At 32.6% G+C, this 23,366-nt stretch overlaps 2 long non-coding RNA genes across 2 annotated transcripts; one reads left to right on the top strand and one right to left on the bottom strand.

Moving 5' to 3' along the window:
* Positions 1-1,237: 1,237 nt before the first annotated feature.
* LOC136276307 (uncharacterized) lies at positions 1,238-2,954 on the bottom strand. The gene is made up of 2 exons (XR_010714799.1): positions 2,667-2,954; positions 1,238-1,990 (listed from the first exon to the last, which is right to left on the bottom strand). It is a non-coding gene; the product is annotated as an uncharacterized lncRNA (long non-coding RNA).
* Positions 2,955-3,904: 950 nt separating this feature from the next.
* LOC136276300 (uncharacterized) lies at positions 3,905-21,601 on the top strand. The gene is made up of 3 exons (XR_010714791.1): positions 3,905-4,911; positions 19,557-19,650; positions 21,029-21,601. It is a non-coding gene; the product is annotated as an uncharacterized lncRNA (long non-coding RNA).
* The last annotated feature ends 1,765 nt before the right edge of the window (positions 21,602-23,366 follow it).

Genomic DNA, 23,366 nt, shown 5'->3' with positions numbered 1-23,366 from the left:
TCAGCCTCCATCAGTAAATGTAATGTATCAGTTAATGTATTCCGATCTCTCTGAATTTTTTAAATGTTCTTGTCACAAAGATATCGACTAACAAGAAGGACTTCCATGTAAAGATTGAATAGAAAATGGATGCCAATTTCAAGCAGCATTTATTGTATTCTTTGGTTTTCTTTCATTAAGAGAATTTCCGTTTAACTGTTTTCTTTGTCAATCAGAAGTTGAATATTGTTATTTACGATTTATTGATGAAAAAGAAATCTTTTTTGAGTGTTATAAGTGATCAAACACGGTCTATGTAATAAAGTCCAAAAAAAATATCCGAAGGGCCTAATGATAGATTTGATCATCCATCCCCGACCGAATTTGATCTCCTGAAATTTTCAAAGAATGATTCCATATTACTTATCTATATATATTTTTTAGCATTAGTACATGTACGATTGAAATTATAGTCATTGATGAAATGTATGTAATGGATAAATAACGAGATGGTGTTGAATAGTTCAGAGAAAACATCCCTTCCGAGGGCCGAAGGCCCAAGGAGGGGATGTTTTCTCTAAACTATTCAACACTATCGAGTTATTTATCTTACTTAAAAAGTTAACCCCATTGAGCCTCTAAGAAGCATTGACCTATTCAATTATCCAACTGTGATACAGCAGTACCATACACAATAGCCTAACCAAACACACCATTTTATTCATGGACTAGTGAACGCAAAGTACACACTTGTACAATATATATAGAGGTCCACAGTTCCGGGAAAGACACGGATACCGTTTGAATGATATTTTAGACTTGCAAGGTGAAAGGAAATATCAGAATTTTGACGTCAATTAACAGACGATAATTTATCTAAAAATTTGATAGGAGTCTTATGAAGTCATAATGAAAAGGAGTGATATGGTTCAGGGTTCAAAGATGAAGTCTAAAAGTGTTTATGGAAGTGTTTTCAAAATTAAGAAAGAGATATATCTCTGCAGAAATTTTATTCGTGGCTTATCGGATATACATGTACGGATGACAAGATTCTGTTTTATAAATTTGGATTTATGTTAGAAACACATGTTTCAACATTTTGTCATTTTTCTTTGTTTTATGCACTGTTGGATATTTTAATATCCAAATGATTGACGGTTGGATATTAAAAACATCCAACTGCCCATCATTTGGATATTTATATATCCAACAACTGCAGATTGAACAGTGAAAATTAAAGTTGACTAAATACAATGGGTGACGTCATAGAAGTTTTTTAATTGGCCATAAAAATGCAATAATATACAATGTACAAATAAAATCAACCATTTTCGCGTACATTATACAATATATGCGGTTTTGAACAAGTCTATGGAGTTTTTAGACTTTGTATATCTTTAATAGTTAGTTTTCTTTCCTGAGAAGATAAAGTGGTCTAAGAATGCATTGGACTATTGAGTCTTTCAGCAAGTTTGAAAACGATGCAAGTCACTTATGATACGTGGTTGAAGAGCATTAGGTTACATCAACAAATAAAAAAAAATCTATTAGTAATTGACATCATGTAAAAAACTAGTCAATAACGTTTATGTAAACCAGATTCGTGTAATAGTATATCAACTTATAAAAAATGTTGAAATAAAACTGATTTGCCTTGATATAATTCTAACAAAGAAATCCCACATTTTTTTTTAGATTTTATTTGAAACGTGTATATCTTGATATCCATATATGAATTTATAAATTGATAAAGTGATTTCCATATATGAATTTATATTTCGATAATATCACTCTTTAGTTGTCGGTTTTCCCCAGACACGGACTTCCATCGGGCTTATTTCGTTTTTTTCTCCCTCTACAATTTGTAGCTGTACGAATTGCCCCACTGTGTTTTTGGAACAAAAAACTACGATCCTCTCGCCAGTCTTGGCAGGCCCAATGTATCGTCCACATGAATGCAAGCGATTTGGACAGCTCCAAACTGTAAACTCAACATCGTGTAGGCGACCCGCTGAAAGAAAATAAGGGAACAGTTATACATAAATTGCAATCCTTAATGGTCTTGATACGTGCTGTTCAATTTATATATGTATCTTCATTAAATTCCATTTTTAATAAGTGTATTTTAAATGCATATTTTTTACAGATAGTATACAGTAACAATATACTAATCACAAAATGATTCAATAGCTTTCGTTTTGATACTACCTGCATGATATTTATCATTGACTAAGCAATATGCCAAATGTTTCATATATTTCAAAATGTTACATAAAAATATTTTAGGAAATGACAAAATAATTAAATAAGTACTAAGACAAACTTTTACTTATCAGCATGTAGCAATATGTTACTAATTGATTAAAGCCAATTACTCGGCTAAATAAAATTTTGTGTTACATATTCTTATTAATATTAATATAAATTTATTCATAACTTGAACTTTGTTGCAAATTCAGTTTTGTTTTAGTTATAAAAGTATGTATCTACCAATAAAACGTAAATTTTAATTCCAGGAAGTAATGAGTCTTTAAAAAAACCCAATGCGTTTTCGGTGGTAACAAAAGATTGAGTGCAAGGGAAAAAGGCGGACAGATAAGATACATGTAAATAGAACTGGAAATGGAATTTTTTAATTAAAATTGATAAAAAAAAATAGTGTTTGATATATTTATACTTATACTTACCAACATCTCCACCTCTAGCAAATACTTCTATTTTCAGTATTTTGAAGTTTTTTCCAAGGTCTATCCTCAGCCATGGGGACACTTCCCAATCTGATGTAGTGATGTCGTTTAATTTGCCATTAACAGCGTTTGATCATGGGTAGCTGCTCTTGTTATGATAAGAACTTAAAGTAACCTTTTTCATGTAAGCCACGTTTGTGTAGCCACCGTGTTTGCACCATTTTTGTGCGTAACTAACACTAAGGAGACCAATCGCTAACAAAAATGAATGCATCTTGACTTCTCCAATTAGTGGATATAATAGTCGTGTTACGTTGGACGATATTTACATAGTATTATTGAGAATGAAAGATGATCTAATTGATATATGTCGTGCATGTCACAGGTGTAAAAAAGCTTGCGTGAACAATAAAAGTGTATCAATTTCTTTTGGACTTTGTCTATGTTACCGCCAATACTGCAATTAGTCATATCTATGCTGGTACTGCAGGTAGTCATACTTATGATGTGACGTCATCAGTTTTTGAGCTCAATATTTTTGTGTGTAGAGCCCGTGAACTTATGTCAGGCGGGCTCATGTCTACGATCATTTTGTACTGAATGTACTTTTCACTGGAGGAAACTACTTAATTGGTGAGTGTTATAATATGTATATTGTTACATGTAGAATGTTTTCCAATGCATATGTACATTGTGCTGTAGAATTATATTATAGTACATTTGATAATGTTCATACTTTAGTGTAGGTATAATTTAGTTACTATTTATGCATATGCATGGATATTTCAAGGCCATTATTAATGATACATTGATAAAGCTATATGGGGGTACTTGTATGTAATTATGAGGCATGTGTGCAACTTCGCTGGATTATGTTAGGTTTATAATTGATATATTACGGTAGGTAACTCAATTTGCAATATATATGTATAATATCATTTAGTTATGCCTCTTTGTTTACATTTTTCTGTCGCCAAACTTTTTTTGGGCATTTCATATTTATATATCTAGATGCACATCTCATTGTGATTAATTGAATTAGGTTATTTAAGGAACGACTCTAATTCTTGGCCAAGTTATCCGAGGATAACCTGGTTGGGGTCAGTTTACGCTTTATAATCCGCGAAGCGGATTATAAAACAGCGGAAACTGACCCCAACCAGGTTATCCTCGGATAACTTGGCCAAGAATTAGAGACATTCCTTATAATTTAATTTTAAATCAACAAACAACTTTATATAAAATTTTAATGCATTTTATTAGTTTAAATTATACCGCTCAATAATACAACCGTAGCAACGGAAGTGAGGGGATCTAGAAACTGATACACTGATACATAGGCTTAGAGCAGCCATTTTGTTTTTTTCAAACATGTGGGTGAGTTACGGTTTGAAGTTAAAGGTGCAGTTATTAAATGTGGAATTTGCCATGAACCCAGAAGACTGGAATTGCGAGCACTGCATGGATACAGATGACTCTATCTGAAGATCGGCAGACGGTTGAATGCGAGATGGAAGAACAGAATGGCTGGATAAAGATGGCACGTTGAAATTACTTGCAGTGGCGAACGGTACGTCTGAACGACTCGGTTGAGCATTGTGTACTTTTAAAGCGGGATTCATTATATTACAGAGAGCATCGCTCATGGATTTTTTCTGCGCAGTTGAGCAGTCGCGGCTATAGCTTCGGACAGAGGCTTCATTTTTGTGTCCGCTCATATGCATTATGTGGCGGATCTCGAATCCAGCGTCGCTCATTCCCTGGATAGCCGTGGCCCGAAGACAGTGAGCAGTGTAAGTTTTAGTGCACTTCGCATTCTTTGAAATTTCAGCCATGAAACGTGTGAATTGGTAATGTTTCAGTGGAATGTTTGTGTACCAAAATTCGTGTTCGTTAGGATCTTTGAGTGCAGGTTTTAAACATCTGTTAAATAAACTGGTGGCGTCATGTTGAATTTTGGACATGTACAGCCGGAGAGATTTGACTTGGCATTTATCACCTGCTGAAGGAACCGAATACATTCTGATTTCTCTAGAATTTTCTGTCGAATCTATGCCGCCCTGCCAGTTTTTTCTTTTGTCGCATGGGAAAGAGTGACATACTCACAACCATTTTCATCAGAGGAAACGACCAAAGAATTTAATTTCAACTGTTCATGGAACTCGAGACCACGACTTACAAACTGCATGGACAAAATAAACCAGATCCGAAAGCGCAAAGACACATGATTCAGGGATTCATAGAGGTAAGCTGAAATTCTTTCTAGGTCAGCTTCTGGAATTATTTCTTTGTGTTTTGTAGGTCGTGCCAAACCCTCTTGAACATTTTTTTTTAATTTACCATCCAAAATACTATTGCACGTTTTAAATTGGCGGTCTCGAACAATATCAAAATCTCTCCCTAAGTTTTGAATATGCCGATTTAGGGCAGATCGAATGGACTTGAAGGAATTTTTGTGATATTCTGAAGCTTGTTCCTTCATTTTTTCAGAACGTTTTTGGTCCGGTTTTGGGGGGGGGGGGGGGGGCTCAGCATAGAACTTGCCAAGTTTATTTGCAAGTTCCTCAGGATTAATGTTATTGAAGTCCAGCATTTCCCCATAGGTTTCAAGGGACCATTCTGCAAGAAAAAAGGGGTTTAGGAAAAAGGGTTTTAGGGGAATAAAAATCAACAATCAATAATGATAAACTGTTTTGAATACCTCAATAGCTTAATTAGAAAAGCACTCATGCTTATGTATGAGGGATTCAGGTGCAATTCCTGATTGGGGTCTATCATTTATTGTGAGTTGATTTTTTCTTTTTAGATATTAAAAAAAGGGCGCTTTTTTAGTTTAGATTTTCATGATTTTTAAAACTGTTAAAATAAGTACAAAGTATACCTTGGAAAGTCTTCACTCCCCATTTTGTAGCCTTTAGTGTAGATAGGGAATGTCTCCTCTCCTTTAACTCCTGCAATTCTTCATCAGAAACAATTTTAAACATTTTAAGTTGAGGAGCACAGAAATTCTCCTCCCTTTCTCTTGAAAAAGTTTGCTGCATCTCTCTCTCAGCATCTCTGGTAGACACAGATGCACATGCATCTTGCAGAACTACCTCTGTAACCTCCTCTACAGTCATTTCTTCAGCAAAAAGAGATTCAAGAATCTCTAAATCATTTCAGGTGGATCCTCATTAGAATTTTCCAAGTGTTGCTCAAAATTGTATCTAAGGTTGAAATCTGCATCCATTTTGTTTGTTTACAACTAGCAGACGACATGCATCATCATTACCCCAAAATATACTCCCTTGCTTATTATTGATTATTTACTCAATTTAATAAATAATGCAAACAAAAATGAAACAAAGTTATTTTTTCAAAACATTTCATTTTTTATGTATTTAATATGATTTAATAATAATTTTATTTTATTTTTGTAAAAAAAACATTAGAAACCAGAAAAGTAGTCCCGTCAGCTGGTTGTCAGGGGGGTGTATCCCCATACTGAACCAGGTTATACAGATTTAACCTGTGCTTCTTTTTGGATTTTAACCAATCAGAGGCTAGGCTACAACCAGAATTAAATTATACTGATATATCTGATAGTCATACATTTCATCATTGTCAACATATATTTGCTAGGATGAATTAGTATGTGTGTGTTTTTGAATTAGTTTATTTACAATATTTTTTCCCTATTTTTTGTAGTAAATCGTCGTACGTCTATTGATTCCTCTATCGTCAGACGTCTTACATGTTTTGTCACCCTCCAAAATAAAGACGCATTTACAAAAGTGTCCAAAGTTTCCTTATTTCACTGGAAAGTATAGTCTAAATTTTCAGTAGTCTACTTTTTGCATTGTTTGTGAAAATGACAAAGTGCTAAATTAGGCGATAAACAAGAGGCCAGCGACACAACTTACATGCTCAAAATAAAGTATAACTAGATTAATGATGGTACAACATTTTTTTTGCATTATTTATTCAATTGTCAAACGTCAAGTTGAAAATCAAACATGCATTTTGACGTATACTCAAACAAATGATATGTTGCATAAAGCCATCGCTGGCGTATTTCTGAGAAAGACATAGTTTTACGTTGTGCACCCCCCCCCCCCAAACAAAAACCCTCAACAATGTACAGTGGATGATTTATGCATGTTGCTAGTTGGTTAATGTGGGGATTTCACCCAAATTGGTGATATTTTATCTAGTAATTTGCATACATTACTAATGCGCATGTGCACCTTTTCCTGAAGTCGAGTCATAGTGAAAGCCTGCTGTCTGTTTAGGGTTTTCTACTGTTTATCGACAAAAAAATATTTTCTTGCATCCTGCAAGATTACCATTTCATTCTTTGAGATTAATTCCGTCGTTTTATACCTGTAAATTGCATTATTTAGTCCTCTATCTAAAATAATTGCGATAGCGTCACTTGGGACAGTTTAGTCGAAAAACCTGGGCCGTTCGCCATTACACTCGGACTGTTTGTAAACATTTCCCTTCTGATAAAAAAGAAGAAGACCTTTTAGCAACTGACATTTTAACTGGAAACATGTGATGCATATAACAAAAAACATTGACTTAATTGTGATCATTAATCATTTATGTAACTGTGATTAATTGCGTGACGGCAACTATGTGTGGGCATCTCTCAAGTAAACAGACTCAGCTCGTATATCGGAACACGCCTACATGTACATAGCTCTTCAGTGTTCGGTATTTCCGGAATTTGGGATGTAAAACGTTATGGAATTAATAATATACTAATGTCAAGTTACAGGCATTTGAGTTTGATAATTGCTGCCGTCCGCCAAAAACAACTTCGGTATGTAATTGTACTGTCAAAGTAGAAAAGATTTAGATTCATCCGAGCATTAATGTGATTTTCACGAGATTATTTACATTTGTGACACAGTTGAGGAATCGTTTTAATTAACAAAAGGTCACTGTACTCAGTTATTTACCAAGGGAGGAAACTAGACATATTGCACTAGATGAATATCAACGAAGGACCGTTGGTGCCAACCGTTTCTTTCGTGATGATTGTGCTCAACATTTTTTTTGGTTTTGGAACTTAAGAGGTTTTACAGACAGCTACATGTAGAATCAAATACTGAGTGATGGCATTTATCTCAACAGATTGGGCTTTTGTAAATCCTGAGACACAAAGAGGCATTTTATGGCTTTAACGATAACACCGTAGATATCATACACTATCCAGTTTAGAAGACAGAAGCTTCTATATGTACCTTTTACCGATGCTAAAACTTTACTTTGACTGGTAAACATATAACTTCATCACATTTATTGATATTTGCCTTATTTTTTCAGACACTTTTATATATATTTGCTGAGCATAAATTTTATAATAGATGCCGTATATATGTGTTTCATAATACATGTACTTATTTATAAGTTTTTGCTTATTTTTACAGTGATCTGTGGCAGAGCTGCTGCAGGTCATTATGGTTACAATAGAAACCGGTGTCGATCGCTGAATTCATTAAAAATCAATCAAAATGTAGCATTACCTTATCAAATGTTTTCAAGAGACCGATTTCCATTAATAATTCTAAATGAAACCTACATTGCTTGAAAAAGAATGAATTTATGTGCATACTATAAAGATTTTTTGTTTGTAAAAGTTAGTTTTGAAGCGATAAAGTCAATACACAAGGGTAAATATTGACAAATGCGATGCGTTTACTTCGCCGCGCCTAACCTCAATCAGGGGGTTCATGTAAACTAAAATGCGGATATCCAAAAGTAATAAATCTGCATAAAGATTTCCAACCAATCGCAAGTTAGATTTTCTTGCAAGCCAAAAAATTAAAGTTGACTCTATTATTATTACAAAAGAAAAAATGCACCGAAGTATTGCAGTCCTGTATAAAAAGCTTTCGGTAAGTGTCTTACTTACATATATACATGTATCTGATAAGTAAAAGTTCTAAAGTTTTACATGATATACTTTCGATTCTGTACGACCCTGTCAATGCACCTGCACTTTGACCTACAGTTGAATTTCATTCATAAAAATTCACGCGTCACCGGGTGCAATCTTATAATTTTACAACTCGCAAATACTACATCTGATACTAACAGTATTTTGCCTTCAAATTAAGCATATTTTGTCACACAATTATTATTACTAAAGGACACAGAGGATTAAAAATGATAAATAACTTTATGTCTTATTTTTAATGAATAATTTTGCCAATCTTCGTCTTTGATGGTCGATCGAATTTTTTCGGATTTCCAAAACGTTGTAACATTACATCTCGATTGTTATATTATTTAATGACTAATGCTGTTACGAACTAAAATAAAATCATGAAATATTTTATTTCATTCGATGTTTTGATGAATTTTGGATGTTCATGGAACAGGTAAAAGGGGAAATGTTTCATAGACCTACACTCGTCGGGGCTATTATGCCATTTATTTATTTATAATAATTATGATAGTCATTAGGGCTTTTCGACTTTCGGTCGAAAAGACCTATTGTTTTTGTCTTTTTAGGGCTTTTCGACTTTCGGTCGAAAAGACCTATTGTTTTTGTCTTTTTTTATTAGGGCTTTTCGACTTTCGGTCGAAAAGACCTATTGTTTTTGTCTTTTTAGGGCTTTTCGACTTTCGGTCGAAAAGACCTATTGTTTTTGTCTTTTTTTATTATTATTATTTTTCTCGACAGTTTTTTGTCAACGATTTCTATAAAACTGGAAGGTATATAGATACAATTATGCAACGGTCTTACAGCAAATATATCAATCTATGGAAAGTAAGGTTTTGAACTTCCGGTTCCGGTACTTCCGGTTTATATTAGGAAAATTGTAAAAATTGAACAATACGCAATATTTTGTTAAGTGTTTTAATTAGAACGTTCAGCTTTTGGAATTAGATACATCTTGTCTTGTTGTACAAATTTGTAAGCGTAGACAACTTTCTATATCTTACCGTTTTTGAGATATTAAATCCTAAACTTTAGAAAAGGGGGGATGAAAAACTAAAAATTTCAAATGACCTTTAAAAATTTAAATTATACCTTACCATTGTTAAGATAGAAGTAATAAACGTACATTCCGAGTTTCATTGACATATATTGACTACTTCCGGTTTTATAGGTCGATGAAAATCACCTACGGGAGTTTCAATGTTAAACAAAAATCACGCGTCGTTCGTTTTCTCAAAAAGTTTTCAAGTTAACATTACAATATTTTAGATGTATAATGGTACACACAATGCGCAGACCGGAAAAGTTTTTGGGTAGACAATTTGAGAAAATTAGGGATCTGCAGGGGCCAACGTTCAAAACAGCACTTTAGCTGTAACTTTTTTTTTGTTATTCCGATTTTAAAAATCTTTTCAGTTTATTGTTAGGAATAAAGAGTACAATCTTAAAATTATGGTCCGAGGGGCCGCTTTTTGACTCCTTATAGGGGTTTGGAAGGCCCAAAGATCATCACTTGTTTTAATTTCAAAATGTTTTTTAGTAAGAGTTACCTCGCTTTGCTGAAAGAATGTAGAGCACAAATACTATAAGCATACTAAGTTTTTTGTCCGATGAATGAATACTTACTTCAATATGATTTTTTGAAAATATTCCTCTGGAAATTAGATGTGTAGCTACCTGTAAAGTTCTGGAGTTATCCTTCTTTTCACATTGCACTAATCATAAGTTCCTATCTAAGCAACAGGGGATACCAAGGCGTTTAGAACACTTGGAAATAAATCAGATAATAATTTCTTTTTGAACATTTAATTAAAAAGGGATAATGGGGCTGTCGAAAAGCCCTTACTTTTTGTTGAAGACAAAAAAAGTTCTAGTTTTATTATTATTATTTTCTCGACAGTTTTTTGTCAACGATTTCTATAAAACTGGAAGGTATAGAGATACAATTATGCAACGGTCTTACAGCAAATATATCAATCTATGGAAAGTAAGGTTTTGAACTTCCGGTTACGGTACTTCCGGTTTATATAAGGAAAATTGTAAAAATTGAACGAAACGCAATATTTTGTTTAGTTTTTGAATTAGAACGTTCAGCTTTTGGAATTAGATACATCTTGTCTTGTTGTACAAAATTGTAAGCGTAGACAACTTTCTATATCTTACCGTTTTTGAGATATTAAATCCTAAACTTTACAAAAGGGGGGGATGAAAAACAAAAAAATTCAAATGACCTTTAAAAATTTAAATTATACCTTACTCTTGTTACGATAGAAGTAATAAACGTACATTCCGAGTTTCATTGACATATATAGACTACTTCCGGTTTTATAGGTCGATGAAAATCACCTATGGGAGTTTCAATGTTAAACAAAAATCACGCGTCGTTCGTTTTCTCAAAAAGTTTTCAAGTTAACATTACGATATTTCAGATGTATAATGGTACACATAATGCGCAAACCGGAAAAGTTTTTGGGTAGACAATTTGAGAAAATTAGGGATCTGCAGGGGCCAACGTACAACACAGCACTTTAGCTGTAACTTTTTTATTCGTCTTCCAATTTTAAAAATCTTTTCAGTTTAAGGTTAGGAATTAAAAGTACAATCTTAAAATTATGGTCCGAGGGGCCACTTTTTTACTCCTTATAGGGGTTTGGAAGGCACAAAGATCATCACTCGTTTAAATTTCAAAATGTTTTTTAGTAAGAGTTATCTCGCTTTGCTGTAAGAATGTAGAGCATAAGTACTATAGGCATACCAAGTTTTGTGTCCCAGGAATGAATACTTTCTTCAATATGATTTTTTGAAAATATTCCTCTGGAAATTAGAAGTGTAGCTACCTGTAAAGTTCTGGAGTTATCTTTCTTTTCACATTGCACTACTCATAAGTTCCTATCTAAGCAACTGGAGATACCAAGGCGTTTAGAACACTTGGAAATAAATTAGAGAATAATTTTTTTTTTTAACATTTAATTAAAAAGGGCTAATGGGGCTGTCGAAAAGCCCTTACTTTTTGTTGAAGACAAAAAAAGTTCTAGTTATTATTATTATTATTATTTTTCTCGACAGATTTCTGTCAGCGATTTTTTTAAAACTGGAAGATATATTGATACAGTTTTGTGACGGTCTTACCGCAAATCTATAAATCTATTGAATGTAAGGTTTTTAACTTCCGGTTCCGGTACTTCCGGTTTTTACAAGGAAAAATGTTAAAATTGATTAAAACGCAATACTTTGTTTAGTTTTTATATTAGAATGTTCAACTTTTAGAATTAGATGCATCTTGTCTTTCTGTACAAAGTTGTCAGCGTAGACAACTTTCTATATCTTACCGTTTTTGAGATATAAAGTCCTAAACTTTAGAAAAGGGGGGATGAGAAAGCAAAAAAATTTAAATGACCTTTAAAAAATTATTTAACGCCTAAATATTTTTAACATAGATGTAATTAACATATATTCTAAGTTTCAATAAAATAAATTGACTACTTCCGGTTTTATAGGTCAATGAAAATCACCTACGGGAGTTTCAATGTTAAACAAAAATCACGCGTGGTTCGTTTTCTCAAAAGGTTTTCAAGTAATTGCTACAATATTTCATCTTTATAATGACACACACAATCTGCAGACCTGAAAAAGTTTTGGGTAGACAACTCGAAAAAATTAGGGATCTGCAGGGGCCAACGTGCAAAACAGCCTTTTAGCTGTAACTTTTTTACCTTTCATCCGATTTTAAAAATCTTTTCAGTTTATTGATTAGAATAAAGAGTACAATTTAAAATTTATGGTCCGAGGGGCAACTTTTTGAGTCCTTAAAGGGGTTTGAAGGACCTAAAGATCAGAACTTGTTCAAATTGCAATTTTTTTTTAGAAAGAGTTGTTTCGCTTTGTTGTAAGAATAAGGAGCATTAATACTGTAGGCATACCAAATTTGGTGTCCGGGGAATGAATACTTACTTCAATATGATTTTTTGAAAATATTTTTCTGGAAATTAGAAATATAGCTACCTGTAAAGTTCTGGAGTTATCTTTCTTTTCACATTGCACTACTCATAAGTTGCTATCTAAGCAACTTGGGATACCAAGGCGTTTAGAACACTTGGAAATAAACTAGAGAAAATTTTTTTGGAACATTTAATTAAAAGGGGATAATGGGGCTGTCGAAAAGCCCTTACTTTTTGTTGAAGACAAAAAAAAGTTCTAGTTTTATTATTATTATTTGCGACAGATTTCTGTCAGCGATTTTTTGAAAACTGGAAGGAATAGTGATACAAGTATACATTGATCTTACAGCAAATGTATCAGTCTATAAAATGTCCTATTTTGAGTTTCCGGTTCCGGTACTTCCGGTTTTTACAAGGAAAATTGCAAAAATTGTTTGAAACTCAATTCTTTGTTTATTTTTTAATGTAGAGGATTCAAATTTTAGAATTACCTTTATCATATATAGTTGTACAAAATTGTAAGTGTAGACACCTTTCTATCTCTCACTGTTTTTGAGATATTAAGTCCTAAACTTTAGAAAAGGGGGGATGAAAAAACAAAAAAATTCAAATGACCTTTAAAAATTTATTTGACGCCTGAATATTATTAAGATAGATGTAATCAACATAAATTCAAAGTTCCATTGAATAGTATTGAGTACTTCCGGTTTTATGAGTCGATGAAAATTGCCAACGGGAGTTTCTATGTTAAATTGAATTCACGCGTGTAACGGTTTCTCAAACAGTTATGAAGCAAATATTTTCATATTTGATATTTGCAATGAAGGACCTAATGCGCAGACCGGAAAAGATCTTGGAAAAGAACTTTTGAAAAATAAGGGATCTGTAGGGGTCAGTATTCAAAACAGCCCTTTAGCTGTATCTTTTTTATTATTCATCCAATTTTCAAAATCGTTTCGGTTTATAGTTCAGAATTAAGAGAACAATTTAAAATTTATGGTCCGAGGGGCCACTTTTTGACTCCTTATAGGGGTTTGAAGGGCCTAAAGATCACAACTTGTTTAAATTTCAAATTTATTTCTCGGAAGAGTTATCTCGCTTTGCTCTAAAAATGTATAGCACAAATACTCTTAGCATACCAAGTTTTGCGTCCAAGGAATGAATATTTACTTTGGAATGATTTTTTGAAAATATTCTTCTGAAAATTACAGGTGTAGCTATTTGCTAAATTCTGGAGTTATCTTTCTTTTCACACTGCAGTTCTAATAAATTCCTATCTAAGCAACTGGTTATACCAATTTGAAAATAGATTAGAGATTTTTTTTGACACTTTAAATAAAAAAGGGAAACTGGGGCTGTCGAAAAGCCCTTACTTTTTGTTGAAGACAAAAAAAGTTCTAGTATATAAATAGTGCCTGTTTGGGAGGGTAACAGTTGAAATTGACACCCCGAGAAAACCATTGTCAACCGACGCGAAGCGGAGGTTGACAATGGTATTCGAGGGGTGTCAATTTCAACTGTTATCCTCCCAAACAGGCACTATTTATTTTGTTATACTGAATGTCTTTTTTAAAATTTTTAAGAAAATTTTACTGATTTTATATAGGAATAACGTGAATTCTACAGCGAACCGTACGCGCATAATTTTCGCGCATGTAACATTTTTTAATGTTACCCGTTGCCAAGTGCGTTGCTAACGCTGAGGGTAATAGTATATATTATTAACTGCGTCTTAACCAATCAGATTTCAGTATTTAACATGAAAGTATAACAATTATTATTATTACTAGAACTTTTTTTGTCTTCAACAAAAAGTAAGGGCTTTTCGACATCCCCTTTCCCTTTTTTGATTGTAAATGTCAGGTAAAATCGTATCTATTTTTTATTTAAAATTCTTAACCGCCTAGGTTTAATCAGTTGCCTATTAGAAATATAACCTTATAAATAATGCAATGTCAAAAAAAGATAACTTCAACACTTTAAAAGTAAATATACTTTTAATTTCTAAAAGAATATTTCCAAAAAACCATAAAAAAGTAAGCATTCCTTTCTCAAATAGAAACGTGGTATGACTAGAGTATTAATGTTCTACGTTCATTGAGCAAAGCGAGATAACTCTTTCTAAATCACTTTTTCAACTTTTAGAAAGTTGCAATATTCACACCCTTAATACTCCTATAAGAAGTCAAAAAATGGCCCTACGGACCATACTTTTTAAATTGTACTCTTTACTCAAAACTTAAAACCGAAAAGATTTTAAAAATCGGATGAAAAATAAAAAAGATACAGCTAAAGCGTTGTTTTTAGCTTTGACCCCTCTAGATCCCTTATCTTTCAAAAATTTTATCTCAAAATATTTTCAAGTCTGCAAATTAGGTCCCTCAATATGAATATTAAATGTGGAAATATTTACTTGAAAACTGTTTGAGAAAAAGTGGCACGCATGAATTCAGTTTAACATTAAAACACCCATAGACGATTTTTTATCAACTTGTAAAACCGGAAGTTCTCAATGGTTTCAAACGAAACTTTAATTGTATGATTATTATGACAGTTTTAACATTTTCCATTCCTCATTTAAAACATTTGGTGGTTATTTCAATTTTCAGTTTTTACATCCCCCCTTTTTTCATAGTTTGAAGTCTAATATCTCAAAAACAGCAAGAGATAGAAAAAAGTTGTTGCTTACGATTTTGTATATCATACTAGGAAGTACCTAAATCCAAAATTTCTTAGTTAATTATCAAAAAATAAAAAAGATACAAAGGTCCTTTTAGTATTTTGTTTTTTGCATGTGTAAACCGGAAGTATATAGACCGGAAGTCCAAAAAAGGACATACGGGAGAACTTAACAATTGCTAAAAGAAGCTAACATTAAATTTTGATTTTTCTATTCCGTTTTCAAAAAATCCATGACGAAACTTTGTCGAGAAGAATAATAATAACTAGAACTTTTTTTGTCTTCAACAAAAAGTAAGGGCTTTTCGACAGCCCCATTATCCCTCTTTAATTAAATGTTCAAAAAAATTATTCTCTAATTTATATCCAAGTGTTCTAAACGCCTTGGTATCCCCAGTTGCTTAGATAGTAACTTACGAGTAGTGCGAAAAGAAAGATAACTCCAGAATTTTACAGGTAGCTACACTTCTAATTTTCAAAGGAATATTTTCAAAAAATCATATTAAAGTAAGTATTCATTCCTAGGACACAAAACATGGTATGCCTAGAGTATTTATGCTCTACATTCTTAGAGCAAAGCGAGATAACTCTTCCAAAAAAAATTTGAAATTTAAACAAGTTGTGATCTTTAGGCCCTTCAAACCCCTATAAGGAGTCAAAAAGTGGCCCCTCGGACCATAATGTTTAAATTGAACTCTTTATTCTGAACTATTAACCGAAAAGATTTTGAAAATCGGATGAATAATTAAAAAGATACAGCTAAAGGGCTGTTTTTAATACTGACCCCTACCGATCCCTTATTTTTCAGAATTTCTTTTCCAGGACCTTTTCCGGTCTGCGCATTAGGTCCCTTATTGCAAATATCAAATACAAAAATATTTACTTGATAACTTTTTGAGAAAACGTTACACGCGTGAATTCAATTTAACATAGAAACTCCCATTGACAATTTTCATCGGCTCATAAAACCGGAAGTACTCAACACTATTCAATGAAACTTGGAATATATCTTAATTACTTCTATTTAAACAATATCTATCCGTTTTATAGCATTCCTATGCTTTTTCTGAATTTTTTGTTTTGTCATTCCCCCTTTTCTCAAGTTAGAGGTCTAAAATCTCAAAACTGATAAGAGATAGAAACTCGCCTCCACTAAACTTTTGAAACAACTCGACGTGATTGATCTAACTCTAAAATTACAACGAAATTCCTTAAGAAATAAAAACAATATATTGATTCTTTTTATTTCTTGTATTTTGTTGTGTAAACCGGAAGTACCGGAACCGGAAGTCCAAAAAGGGACATACGCGTGCCATTTAGAAATGCTATTAGTCCATTGCATAATTGTTTCAATATTCCTTTCCGTTTTTAAAAAATCGCTGACGAAAGTTTGTCGAGAAATAAAAAATAATAATAAAACAGAAGAATAACAATAGGTCTTTTCGACCGAAAGTCGAAAAGCCCTAATAAAACAGAACGAAAACAATAGGTCTTTTCGACCGAAAGTCGAAAAGCCCTAATTAGGGCTTTTCGACTTTCGGTCGAAAAGACCTATTGTTTTCGTCTTTTTTTATTATTATACTAGACAGTTTTCTGACAGCGATTTTTTAAAAGCTGTCAGATATATTGAATCAATAATGCAACTGTTATAAAGCCATCCTTTCAAAGTATGGAATGTAAGGTTTTGAACTTCCGGTTCCGGTACTTCCGGAACCTACAGAGACAATTCTAAAAATTAAAAAATCCCAATATTTTGTTTATTTTTTAAGTTTGAACGTTCAAATTTTACAATTAGATCTATCTTGTCTAGCTATACAAAATTGTAAGCGTTGACAAGTATCTTTATCTTACCGTTTTTGAAATATAAAGCCCACAAATTTAAAAAAGGGGGGATGAAAAAACGAAAACATTCAAATGACCTTTAAAAATTTATTTGATGCGTGAACATTATTAAGATAGAAGTAATTAATATACATTCCGAGTTTCATTAAAATCTGTTTACTACTTCCGGTTTTATAGGTCGATGAAACTCGACTATGGGAGTTTTAATGTTAAACTAAAATCACGCGTCATTCGTTTTCTCAAAAAGTCTTCAGTTAAATATTACAATTTTTTATCTGTGTAATGACACATATAATGCGCAGACCGGAAAAGGTTTTGGGTGGAAAATTCGAAAAAATAAGGGATCTGCAGGGGCCAACGTTCAAAACAGCCCTTTAGCCGTAACTTTTTTACCTTTCATCCGAATTTAGAAATCTTTTCAGTTTATTGTTTACAATAAAGAGTACAATTTAAAAAATATGGTCCGAGGGGGCACTTTTTGTCTCCTTATAAGGGTTTTAAGGGCCTGAAAATGATAACTTTATCACAATTCAAAAAAAATTAATTTTCAAGAGTTATCTCGCTTTGCTTAACGAATGATTGGCATTAGAGCTATTGGCCTACCAAAAGTCATGAATCATAGTTGAGTTCTTTCTTACATATGAATTTTTAGAACTTTTCTTTTAGAAACAAACGATGTAGTTTGATATAAAATTCTGGAGTTGTCTTTCTTTGGGCATTTTATTTCTTAAATGTTAACGTCTGGATATATGTTCCTGATATTTAGTCTCATTTAATAATATACAGATTTTGAGAAAAAATATTAAAAATTTAAACAAGGGATTTAAAGGGCTGTCGAAAAGCCCTTCTTTTTTGTTGGAGACAAAAACAGGTCTAGTTATTATTACTATTAACATTTTGGAACATTTTTTTCCCAACCTTTGGTGTTGATTTTTTATTTCTTAAAATGTTAGATGTGTCCACATACTTATTGGTGTGGTCATGCTTTTTGATGATTCCCTGTCAAACGAAACGGATTTTCTTGGTCCATTTTGTGAAAAATTATACATTTGAAAAACAGGACTTGAAAGAACACTGTTGTACAGTGTTAGAAAACCAATAAGCTTCTGTTGGAGTTTGCATTTTGGCATGGAACGTATATCTCACCTACTACAGATTTTAAAATCCTTGGACGACGGATTTTAAATTGTAAACCAGACTTCACTATTTTTTGAAATCAAAAGAACAGCTGACATTCATCAATGGGTATTTTGTAAAGTTAAAATAAACAAGACAGTTTTTCTCTAGGTATCTATTAATGCGACAGGCCAGATGTTTGTAATGAAATGATTTTGCTATGACTAGTGATTATCTTAGTTGTTTGCATGATCATGATCATGTAGATTTTAATGTCTACTTCGTGTGTAATTTAATCAAATTTCACAAAATTTATAACTTTGATTAAATAATGCTGAAAATTATATTAATGTATCAAATTTCGTCACAAAGTTAGATTATGTTGCATTTTTTGTTTTATTATCATGCTAGCATTTGATCCATTGAAAATAGATTTTGCATGAATGTTTGTAACCTCAAGAATATTTTGTCTTTTTTTCATGAATGCATAGAAATGGAGGAAAAACAATATCAGAATTAAAAAAGACTGGAACTTTTTTTTCAGTCAGAAAAAGTTTTATGAAATTCTGACAAAAAACCCCAATTTAAATCAAAATTACTCAATTTTTAGTATTTACCGGGTCCGCCGCCAGGCATCATGGGCTTTATCTTTATCTTAGCAGAAAAATCCAGAAAACAATCGAAATTCCATAACTTCAAAGTGCCATAAGTTTTGTTTTAATAAAGATAGCCTCCTGAAATAAAGTGTTGTAAAGCATTGAATGGGCCCTTCCAATGGAATATAGTTTGTGTATCATTAAAAAATGGCTTGGTTTGCTTGAAACATTGGCAGTGGCATTGTTAAGATACCTAAACAGGTATCAAACAAGTCAATAGAAATTTAACACATATACCATAAGCAAACATTTGTTAACAATATTTAGGATTTGTCTGTGATTTTTGTGCTCTTAGCATAACGATGCTCTTTAGCTTTGATCATGTGATAGCTTGAATTTTGTATTTTATTAACATATAAATTTGAGAAGTAAACAATCTAAAATTTAATTTGATACAACTTTCGATTTTGTATGACCCTGTTTATGCACCTGCACTTTGACCTCCAGTTCAATTTCATTCATAAATATTAACGCGACACCGGACACCATCTTGGAATTTTACAACTCGCAAATACTACATGTGTTAAAAACACGATTTGCCCATAAATAAAGCATATTTTGTAACACAGTTAACACACTAAAGGATATAGATGATTAGAAATCATAAAATAACATTATTTGTTACTGCTAATAAATAATTTTGCCAATATTCGTCCTTGATGGTCGAACGATTTTCCTTGCATTTTATATCATATTTCCCTTTATATTTTAATTGAATTTGCAGGATTTATACAGTATTGAGCTTCTTGTGCTCCTCATGAATTGTCCCAATCCAACAACCACCGCTACAATAAGATGCCGAACATGTGAATGAAATGGTAAGTCAGGCGTAACCTTCACTTGTTTTGAAGTTTCTTCGTGTCGCATACGACTGTGTTTCTGTTGCTTTGACGGCATTGTCGTCTGCCCGATGAATATGTACCGAGTGACCTATAAAGATGATTGTATGGCGTGCTTGAATCCATTCCCTTTCAACAGGCTACCCCCTTACGCAACCTTCAGGTCTGGGATATATGTGCGTGTGAATGCAGTTGTTTCGAAACTTATTCTTGCAGCACTGCGTGAGGAATTGGCATATTGTCATAAAAATATATGCTTTGTATACTTTATACGTTTAACATTATGTTAAAGACTTGTTATGGTCGCAAGATGGTTTTTTCAGGGAGTAGATAATTAACACTTTGCTTTCTGCTTTCTGTTTGCTAGTTACAGGGGTTATAAGTTAAAAAAAAGTGTTAGTCCAACTTAACCAATGTAATTGTTATATTTCTTTTCGAAATTGCGTCGACGTCGACATTCAGTAATTTTTTTATTTATGGGATTCTTCATTTTGGAATCTTTTCCTTTATAAAAAAGAAAAGAAAGATGTTTCAATGTACATCAACACGTGTACTTCATAGGCAATTTTGCCACATATGATTCTCATATGTATCTCTTTTCATATGATTATCATATGATTATCATATGATTATCATATGTATATCGAATTATGTGAATATCATATGTGGCAGAGCATATGAGAATCATATGAACATTCATATGTGGGTCATATGTAACAATATACATATGATTCACATATGAAAATTCCTTCATATGATGATCATATGTATAACATAAGTGTAATCATGTGAGAATCATATGTGGCGAAGTTGCCTTTATAGTCGTATGATTGTAGTTCTTAAAATCGATCTTATGACTTTTGAAACCATAGAGGAATATATGACCTGCCCAATAAACTGAGTGATACAATATTTTTTGTAATTATTTTTGTTTTGAAATAATAATTCCTAATTTTTTTTTTACATAGGATATAAGTCAAAAAATGATTTTGTGAAAGTCAAATTTCAGGCTTAGGCTTATATTCATAATGTATGAAAGAGCGCAATTTTCCGCAATCGTTCTATTCTTAGGAACGGCCCAATCTTTTATACTACCGATGGACAAGCCAACAGGGTAATATTTAATAAGAACATACCCTCCGATACATGTTTGAAAAATATGAAAAAATTCTGTACGCGTTATATTTATCCAATGGGGTATGGGCCATTACCTGAAACTATGCTTTTTGTATCCGCGAGAAATTCATTATGGACGGCTTTCTATTGAATTTTTAGAAAATGGGATTTATGTAAGGCGTACAAACATTTTTCAACGTCATTCATTGTATTTTTCTTTTTATTCTAAATATATTTTCAGGATTTTTACAGAACTATGTTCCTTGTGTTCCTCATGAATATTCTTATGCCAACAACAGCCGCTGCAAAAAAGAACAAAAACTGCCAAATGTGTGAATACAAAGGTCAGTTACACCAAACCCTCAGTCGTTTTGAAGTCCAACTTTCTTCTTGTCGCACGCGAGAGTGTGTTTCTGTCGCTGTGACGGAACTGTCGTCTGCCTGATGAATCTGTACCGAGTGACCCGTAAAGATGATTGTTTGACGTGCTTGAACCCATTCAGGTTATACAGGCTACCTCCATTTATTTTTGTGTGAATGCGGATGTTTCGGAATTTATTCTTGCAGCACTGCGTGAGGAATTTGCATAGTGTCATAAAAATCTATGCTTTTGTGTACTTTAAATGTCTAAAATAGATTGTTATGGTCGTTTTCAACGAGAAGATAATTAGTACTTTGCTGTCTGCTTTCTAGTAACAGGGGCGACGAGTTAGAAAAAGTGTTAGTACAACTTAACCCATGTGTTTGTTATTTTTCTTCTCGAAATTGCGTCATTCAGTCATTCTTTTATCTATGGGATTCTTTATTTTGAAATCCATTTCTTTGTAAAAATAAAAACAAAAACAATGTATCTTTATATATCAACACATGTACTAGTTGTTAGCTGTAGTTCTTAAAATCGATCTTTAAAATGTTAAAACTATAGAGGAATGACAAAGTGACAATTACCAACCGTGAACCATCTCAAAAATCCATAAAACAAGATACCAATTCAAAGCAGGACAACACGGACCCCCAAATAGATAGAGTTAGGATCAGGTGCCTAGGAGGAGTGAGCATCCTCTGCTGACCGGTCACACCCGCCGTGTGCTCTTTGTCGTAATCGGGAAAAAATCGGAAAAGTCCGTAGACAATAAGGTGATTAATTATGGTCTAACAATTAGTACGAAAAACGTCAGTTAGCATGTGACCAAGTGGAATTAATGGATATATAATATATGAATTGCCCATTAGAACTCTGGCCTTTATTTAAAAAAAACAAACAAAAACAAAAACAAAAAGAGAAAAAAAAGAAAAAAAATGTAAACTCTTTTTCAACAAACTAAACAAGTCAACATACACATCTGACCTTGAATAAATTAAAAAAATTAATCCCAAACCGATCAGACTACTAATTCGCCCTTCGTATGCGACATTGCTGTTTTTATCGTTGCATATTCATATTTTAAAAAATTATGAATAGACTATTTTTACATTATTTGTTAGTTTAAAAAAATCAAATATTCATGCATATTCAACATGTATTACAATTTCCGCTTTAATTTTTGTTTCTCTGCATTACAACATATACTTTTACTCGAAATTTGTAAAAGGGGGCGCAAGTTCAGCCCTTTATACAACGAAATAAAAATATCGATAACTCCTTTTTTACACTTTTTAATAGAACATTAAAATACAAAGAAAATGAATTCACTAAAAAATGAAGCATATGCCTTCATTGCTTAGAATAAAGTCCAATGTTACAATATACACGATAGGTGCTGGCATAATATAGAACCCCTAACTGACCATTATCTCCCACCACAAAATATATATTCATTTGCATAGAATAATTAATTGATTTTTTGAGATTTATGTTGATTTTTTTGATAAATTAATAAATTGTAATTAACTTCTATTTTAAACTAGATGCTGTCATTAGACAGTAATACCCGCACCATGTGTATGCCCCTAAGTAACACTGTTTTGTACCAGTTTAATTAAAAATGAAGGCTACATGCAAGCTCCGGTAATACAATTAAAATTTATAATTTTCATAACTGAAGGATGAGATCCCTTCCCATATGATAATACACATCGTGACATGAGCAGCACTTTATGTGCAATTTGGGGTAGAACTGTTTGCAGTGAATTTTCAGTTAATCAATAATCTTAACATATTATGACATAGAAAGTATAATGGTCTATATAATTATTACAAACAAAATTAAAAATTAAATTATGCCCCCTCTCCGTGGCGGTTGCCGGTTTTAGATTTGCTTCTATGTGCCTACACGAACATCATCGTGTGCACAGATTTAGAGAAGGGGTGGGAGTGAGGGGTCCAGAACCCCCCCCCCCCCCATGAAAATTATTTATATCAATTGTAAAATTACCAAAAATACACCTTGGACCCCAATGCTCTTACAGACATGTAAACGCTCTAACCCATTGCGCTTCAATGTTAGGTAACATTATTTGGGGGGTTAATATTTAATATACTTTATTGTTTATCTCAATAAAAAGTATACATGTATATCACAATATGCAGGTGTCCTGCACCACCTTAAAGCTGTTATTTACCTAATAAAATAGTGCAA

This window comes from Magallana gigas, chromosome 1, assembly GCF_963853765.1.
Source record: "Magallana gigas chromosome 1, xbMagGiga1.1, whole genome shotgun sequence".
NCBI classification, from domain to species: Eukaryota; Metazoa; Mollusca; class Bivalvia; order Ostreida; family Ostreidae; genus Magallana; species Magallana gigas.
The sequence above is the reverse complement of the archived record's forward strand: the minus strand, read 5'-3'. Positions and strand labels throughout refer to the sequence as shown.